Below are 8671 nucleotides of genomic sequence, written 5' to 3'. Positions count from 1 at the left end.
CTGGGGAGGTAGGGATGAGAATTTGCCCAAAGTCATAGGATATCCTCATTGCTAAGAACCTGTGTCCTGAACGAAGCATTTCGCATGGACTATTTTGTGAAATCTTCACAGGACCCCTGGAGTAAATGCATGATTATCAACAGTTTTGTAACTTGTCAAAGTAACAAGCTAAGTGGGAAGTTCAGAGCAAAATTAAAACCTGGGTCTTTCTAACTCTAAAACAAATGTGCTCTGACTATACCATAAACATTCTCATACCTCGTCAAAACAAATGGCCTGAGTTTTAGTTATACATGGTTATACATGGTGACCATGCCTAGCCAACGATAATAGATTTAGCTTTTTATGGACTTCCTGAAAAGCATTTTTTGCAACATCCTTCAGCAAGCATTTGTTGAGGCGTCTGGGCCAGGCGTTGGGCTGGACGATGGAAGCATGGCCATGATAGACTTGCCCCAACACTTGCCCCCAAGGAGTTTGGAGTCTAAGAGAGTGAGGAGTGAGGATGGGGGAAGAAGAAGAAGAGAGTGAATTAGAGCACACAACACAAAGTCACACCCTTATACAACACAAACTCAGTGAAACGGAGACCCAGTAAACTCTAAAGTAGAGTTTTCAGCCATGGTACCATTGCCATTTGGGGCTGGATAGGTCTTTTCTGTAGGGAGTGCCCTGTGCGTTGTGGGATGTTTAGCGGCACCTCTGAATTCTACCCACTAAATGCCAGTAACACTTTCCTTCCTCAGATTTGACAACCAAAAATGCCTCCTGGGGATGGGAGGTAGGGTAGCCCCCAGTTCAGAATCATGGACCTGGAGGTACACCATGGCAGAGATAAGCAATGAAACAAAATTGCAGGTTGTTAATAATGCTGTCTGGTTTTTTTAATTTTTCTTAATTTTTTTTAGCATTTTATTTTTTTGAGACACAGACAGAGAGAAAGAGAGAGAGAGAGCACGAGCAGGGGAGGGGCAGAGACAGAGGGAGAGACAGAATCTAAAGCAGGCTCCAGGCTCTGAGTGGTCAGCACAGAGCCCTATGCAGGGCTCGAACCCACGAACACGAGATCATGACCAGAGCCGGACCCTCAACCAACTGAGCCACCCAGGTGGCCCTGTCTGATTTTTAAGTAAGGGCTTGTTACGTGCCAAGTACTTTAGAAACCTGCTATCATCCCACCCTGACAATAACCTTTTGACGTGTATAAATCATATTGATGACCCTTTTATAGGACTAAGGCACCAAGAACTCAAGTAACTGACCCTATCAGCTATGCAGTAGTTTCAGGTAGAGCTAAGATTTGAATCCTGGCCTGTCATCTTAATCCATGCACTGACATATGAACAACATTTTTAAGTCTTGCTGGTTCTCTCATGTTCTTTACATGTCCACAGACTAAACATAAAACTGTCAACATAAGAGAATGCATATTTATAGGTTAACCCACTTCTTTTGTGGGTATTCTATCTTGTCCACCTCGGACCTAATTAATCTAGTTAATTCTAGATGATTCAGTTATGGGAGCAATGCCCATAGCCCATATATCTAGGAAAAATATGGGCTTTAATTCTGAAGAGTGGAATAAGTTTCATATCTTGGTTTATCTTTTGGCCATCCAACCACTAACTGTGGAAATAATCAAATACTATTGGCTGAGGCTAAATGTTTCTAGATATTTTTACTGGAATGAGTTAACAGAAGGCAAAAAAAAAAAAAAAAAAAAAAAAAAAGACCTGGATACCTTCTCTCCCTTAAATAAATACCTACAAAGGATCTCTTGGATTACTAGAAAGTTTTCATTTAAATTTCCAATTCTATCATTCCAGCAATACAAGTAAATTTGCATTAGTTATGTTTTCTAGGTATTTCTCGGAAAATTCTAAGTGGAATATTTCCTTTATGGACAGAGTTTTCTTTTTTCTTTTTTAATGTTTATTTATTTTTGAGAGAGAAACAGAGTGCAACCAGGGGAGGGGCAGAGAGAGAGGGAGACACAGAATCTGAAGCAGGCTCCAGGCTCTGAGCTGTCAGCACAGAGCCCGACCCGGGGCTCGAACCCACACAACGTGAGATCATGACCTGAGCTGAAGTTGGTCACCCAGTGGACTGAGCCACCCAGGCACCCCCTAGAGTTTTCAAATAGTCCATTTGCTAGGCTTACGTAGCTAAGCGAGAATAGTGATCATTTTATACTCATTCATTTACTCCAGTAGACTTTTAGGATCTGCTTCCTGTTCTTCAATTTTTTATGTGTGCATCTGTGGTCTATTAATATGTATCCCAAATCCAGTAACTATAGGAACATCAACATAGGCATCAGAATTGTTACTGGAGCTTTATTAAATCAGTGCACTAATTGTGGACTGTTATCTGTGAAATCAGGACCTGGGGACAATAAGGCCACCGGTAACATTGTGACCCAGGGTGGCTAAAGCGCTGATTCACAATTAGCCTGCTGCACTGTGGCTAAGGATTAGGGAGAATTAGGACTGTTTGTCAGATCTCTGACACTCAAGTCTACACCCTGGACACAGTGGCACCAGATGCGTGTCAGGCAGTGTGTAGGGACGTTCGACGACTTGATTTAAAAGAAAAATCATCTGTAGATAGGACGTTGTTTATTTGCCCAGCTCAGATTTGCCTTTGTGCCATTTTGGTGGAAAGAAAGAGAACCAGATCTGCTAGTGTATGTAATAAATCTCCCCCAAGAGGCAGGGAGTTTGGCCAACTGAAAATGTGAAGCGAGTTATTTGCATACACTTTAAGATTACTTTAGGAACAAGCATTGGAAAACCTTGTGTCAATCACAAATTGATGATTTCTACCTTCAGGTACTACATAAAACAAGTATAAAATAAAAAAAACCATCTGAGTGGAATAGCACTGTGTATATTTCAAAGGTTTTCACAACAAAGGTTTTTCACTAATTTTGATAAGATTTCCACCACTCACCACAAATATGTATGCCCCTTATTAAAATAATAAGGTACTTAAGTAACAAGACTTCTGCCTATGTATATACATAGAAAATAATTGGATTCTCATTCACACACTTTGTAACTGAGCAAATTTGCTTCTTCACTCTAATTGGGCCGTGAGTCGTCTTTTTAAGTCCATACTTAAATGCCACTTAAAGAATTTTTTCCCATAACCTCATAACTGTAATTAAGTCCCCATGTTACACTGTCTCTTAAAAAGCCACACATTTTATGCGGAGCATTTATAGTGATTTACAATTTTATATGCATGTTTGTTTAATATCTCTCTTCCTTATTACTGCCTTATCTACCCCTGTATCTCAAGTCCCTAGCACCATAGCAGATACTTTGCATATTCATGAATGAATAATGAATAAATGAGAAGCAGACAAAAGAGTGAGTATGTGTTCCCTTAAAGAAGCAAAGAGCAGCCCCCAGTAAGCCTTTGCTGTATTTTGTTTCTCTTCCAGAAATGTCTGTGATATTTCTTCTTGTATATTTATAATAAAATTCTCTTTTCTTGAGCCAGCTGGAATGAGTCTCCATTCCTTGGAACGGAAGAGTCCTAAGTCATAGCTAGAGAATGGGGCACATTGACAGAATTGTCAAAGTGAATATAATAATAACAAGGTAACGTTCTAGCAGGAAACATCAGAGGAAAGCAAGAGTCCCCTTGGTATTGTTTATCCTTGCTTGGTCCAATCTGAAACTGAAACTCCCAACCAATTTGCTTCTTAAATTTAACCCTTTAAAACTGGCCTCTGACTCCACCTGGTGGAGATTCAGAAACCTGTGGAAATAAACCAATCCAAATGAGGATAAAAAGGCACCAGACTGATTTCATTTCTCAAAGAAGAAAAGACACATACTGAAAAAGTAAAATAGATGACCTTCTGGAACGTTTTCACCCACTCAGAGTCCCTGACAACAAGTAGGCTTGCTGTTCTCAGCTCAGTTCAGAGGGTCCAGGGATCTGCATGTTCCATTTTCACAGATTCTTGCCCCAAGCTTCTGGGATCCTTTCTACCAATGGGAAGTACAGGCAGGAGTCTTGCAGGCTGGAGTGGGGAGACGGGATTTGCTTCCTGTTCTGGATTCTGTTGGCACTTTCCAGCAGCAAGAGAGCAGCCAACACTCCATCATCATCTGATGGCACTTCTGGCATCCGCAGCAACAGTAGGTACCATCGCATGCTGGCCAGTAGCCCCTCAGCTGCCCCAGTACGGGTTTGGGTGGTGCTTTATTTCTGGTTTCAGCACTGGTCCAGACAGACCCCTTCTCCAGGATTCTGGACTCTGATGGCCCATAGCCTCCAAATATTCCTTCAGATAGAGGGTTTGTTGCTGGTCCCACAGAGCTATCTGAGTATAACCAATTCCCTGTATTTGATTCCTCTGTTTGAAAACCTAGAGTGGATTTTGACCCACTTCTGCCTCGAGGCCTGAATATCCTGATTCAGATCAATTTCACAAAATGAATTAAAAATTAAAAGTTGGGGCGCCTGGGTGGCTCAGTTGGTTTAGTGTCTGACTTCGGCTCAGGTCATGATCTCACAGTTCATGGATTCGAGCCCTGTGTGCGGCTCTGTGCTGAGAGCTCAGAGCCTAGATCCCGCTTCAGATTCTGTGTCTCCCTCTCTCTCTGGCCCTCCCCTGCTCATGCTCTGTCTCTCTCTCCCAAAAGTGAATGAACATTTTAAAAATGATGCAATTAGACAAGAAAAATAAATAAAAGACATCCAAATTGGAAAGGAAGAAGTGAAATTATCTCTGTTCACAGACAAGTTGATCTTATATGACTCATAAAACTTTATACAGCTTTAGTTCATAGTAAAGAACTGATGAGAGGCACTTGGGTGGCTCAGTCGGTTGAGCGGCCGACTTCAGCTCAGGTCATGATCTAGCGGTCCGTGAGTTCAAGCCCCGCGTCGGGCTCCGTGCTGACAGCTCGGAGCCTGGAGCCTGTTTCGGATTCTGTGTCTCCCTCTCTCTGACCCTCCCCTGTTCATGTTCTGTCTCTCCCTGTCTCAAAAATAAAAATAAAAATAAATAAATAAATAACTGATGATTCCATAGACACACACACACACACACGCACACACACGCACACACACAAAAATACACATATACCTGTTAGAAGTAATAAATGAATCGAGCAAAATAGCAGTATACAAAATCAACACACAAAAATGAGTTGAACTTCTATATATTAACAATGAACAATCTCCATAGAAAATTAAGAAAGCAATTCCATTTACAGTAGCATCAAGAAGGATAAACTCCTTCAGGAGGTTAATTTAATGTTCTTTTCTACTCCCACCACTGAGCTGTATCCAACATCTAACTTTTGGTCTTTAATACTCTGGTGGACTGAAGGGACACAGGATCCTTTGGAGGAGAGCTCTATCCAAGCCCTAGAGAAAAAAAGACAAAAGTCTATGTGGATCTGGATTATACTGTTTTTGCCAAACATCTACTCCTTATAATAAATCTACTCCTTACAATAAATTTAAAATTTCTGCTGTTAAAAAACGTGTTTCTCACCATTTCTATCCTTGAAATTTGGTTCCTTCCACACTCCCTCATTAATTTCATTCTAGAAGTTTACACCCTTGATGATTCTCCCAGTAATCATGACACCCTCATAAAAATATATGTAAATTTCCAGTGATGCCAAAAAACCCTCAAAATGAGAGGACTATCAATCAGTATTTGTCCATTTTCAAGCATACCTTATTCTTGGAAAAGTATCAAGTTTCAAAAACAGATAATTTCATAAAATATATGGTCTCAAGGTCTCATGATCTAACAAGGGAGATTGATCATTAGAAAGGACTTATCCTAAGCGTTGCATCACTTTGAATGCAACTTTGGGTCCTGCAACTCAACAAAGAATCAACTGCTCTAGAATGTAAACCCTGGACCTTGGCAAGTCAGAGAGAGTATTCATTTGCTTTAGGGTTTGAAAATATTATCAACACCTTCCGGTAAAATTACTGCAATTTTGGAAAAGTAAACACATAAGAGCAAAAATAAGAATGTAAATATGTAATGAAATCATTAATTAATGCAGATAAATGCTTTCATCGTTATCTTTACAGCTCCAGTTGACCCTTGAACAAAGGCAGAGGTTAGAGGCTCCAATCCTCCCCTCCACCCTTATAGCACAGTAAAAAATTCTGGTATAACTTTGAGTCCTGAAAAACTGAACTACTACTATCCTGTTGACTGGAAGGCTTACTGATAACATACGGCCAAGTAACTCATATTTTGTATGTTGTATATATTATATACTGTATTCCTATAATAAAGTCAGCTACAGGAAAGAAAATCATAAGGAAGAGAAAAATACATTTATACTATAAAAAATCCACGTATAAATGGACCTGCACAGTTCAAACGCATGTTATTCAAGGGTCAGCTATATTTGAATTTTACTCTAGTATTTGTAATTGGTGTGATATTATGTCCACGTTTTAACTGCTCCTTAAGTTGCTAAAGGCATTTAAGAGATTTTCATGTCTTATGTTTTGATTTTAATTAAACATTTAGAAGAGTAAAGTGAAATAGGTTCCTAATTGTTTAAATATTTGAGATATTCTAACTTTAACTTTAAAAGTTTTGATAGATTTGCTTTATAAGTAGTACAGAAATATTTAGAAAGTTTGTGGTCACTCAATGTTTAAGTGAGTGTTAATAACAGAGAGGTTTTGAGTTTAGTGAATGAAGCATTAAACAAAGTAAAAAAGTATGTGTTTTCCATTGCGGAATTAAAGGATCTATCAATGTATTTGACATTCTGTGTAAATTGCCACACACTGATAGTGGTATGTATTATTCGTTGGGGTCGGGGGAGGGATCTGTCAACTCACTGGTCTCTTCCTCCTCCAACGCCACAGATGCCAGAACCAGGAGCCCCGCAGGCCATAGCTTCAGCTTTATTTGGCTTTTAATACAGCTATGCCTTTTTAATTGTATACTTTTTGCCCTTTACCCATCACTGGCATATATTTGAAGCAGACTGCAGTCATGATGATCTAGGGCCATCTTAACTGAAAATCTCTCCTAATGGGTTTTTAAAATTGAACTGGAAATACATTTTTCAGATGTCTGTATCTCCTATTTAGTTACAAACTTCTTTAGGCTTTATTCTTCTTTGTATCTGTAGACACATAGAAAAGCATTCAATAAATATATTTGAAGAAATTATGAAAATAGTAATATTTTGTGAATACTAGAAATGCTGGAGAGTTCAGATAATATCGCTCATATATTATTGATGGGCAAGTAAATCAGTCCACCTCTCTGGAACTGACATCTGCAATGTCTTATAAACATGTTCATAAGTTTTGACTACACTTATAGGAATCTGGCCTTAGGTAATAATGAAAAGGAGGCAAAACAATACAAAAAATATTTGGAAACAAAGTGTATATCCACCCATAGGGACTTGGTTAAATGAATTACAGTTCACTCACTGGATGGAAAATTAACCCTCCCTTAAAAATATGTGTTGAGTATCATATAGTAATATGAAAGATTATTTGTGGCATAAGCTTATTTTAAAGGCAGCATTTAAAGCAATTATGACAACATTATGGAACATATGGATTAAAAACTGGTCGAAAATAACATCAAAATTGTAACAGTGTTAATTCCATCTCTCTTCCATTTCTCAAATTATGTAAAACGTGGTTTTGTAAATTGCCTTGCCTTCTGTCCTTAAATTTGCATCAGAATTAGATGCAGTTTTAAAATTGTTACTTCCTCCAACTATATATTTAGTTGCAAGAATCAAACAGAATATGCATTTTGGAAAATGTGATGTTTCATCCAGGAACAAATTCTACTTTCAACTTTTAGCTTAGAGTAAGCATGAATTTAATTTCAGGGACCCTATTACTTTTAATATATCATATCTCTACAAGTTTTGTGTACACGGTTAATGTAAGTAAATGGTGCAACAGCTTTTGGAAAAATGAGGAGGAAGGGAAAAGAAACATGGAGTTGAGATTACAACAAAATAAGGCTCAGACAGACTTTAAAATGATGGTAAACATCCCAGTCTATGACCGCCACCCACACGAGAGTGAGGCCATCTTGAATCTTCCACCCCACTTAGCTTCCGATCTTTCAGATCATCACTACATTTGAAATCATGCAGGAGTTTCTCTCTGGAGGAGAGTACTTGTCGTACGCCATAGTGTTGAACGTTCTTCTATGATCTTGATAATGGAGATCATCTGGCACAGAGTCAACAGTCCTGGCAGCTCTGAGATTCTCCCCAATGAGTTCAGCAATCCAGGAAAGTTCATACCCCCTGGAGCTCCATGCCTTCTTCGGTTGGAGGTGGTGGGGAACACATCTCCAGAGACTTAATTTCCTCCAGGACTCCTGTTGGTTTAAATAGACAGGGCAATTGAATGTTATCCTGCATAAATACACCAAGGGAGTTTGTTAAAAATGTAGAGTTCAGGGTCCACTCAGCAGGGACGAAGATTGAAAAGATAAAAAAGATAGAGATTAGAAATTTGTATATTTAACGAGCATTTAATAACCACTCCCATCCTTACCAGTGAATCCATTGAAGATGGTATGTATGTCCTATTTATTGGTAAGTAGTGTCTTACACATTTCTCAGAGTGGTCTCATGCTATACATTGGTTATGAAACTGTTTCCAATTCAGAGGCCTT

The sequence above is a fragment of the Panthera uncia genome, chromosome D4, assembly GCF_023721935.1.
Source record: "Panthera uncia isolate 11264 chromosome D4, Puncia_PCG_1.0, whole genome shotgun sequence".
NCBI lineage: Eukaryota > Metazoa > Chordata > Mammalia > Carnivora > Felidae > Panthera > Panthera uncia.
Note: the sequence above shows the minus strand (reverse complement) of the source record.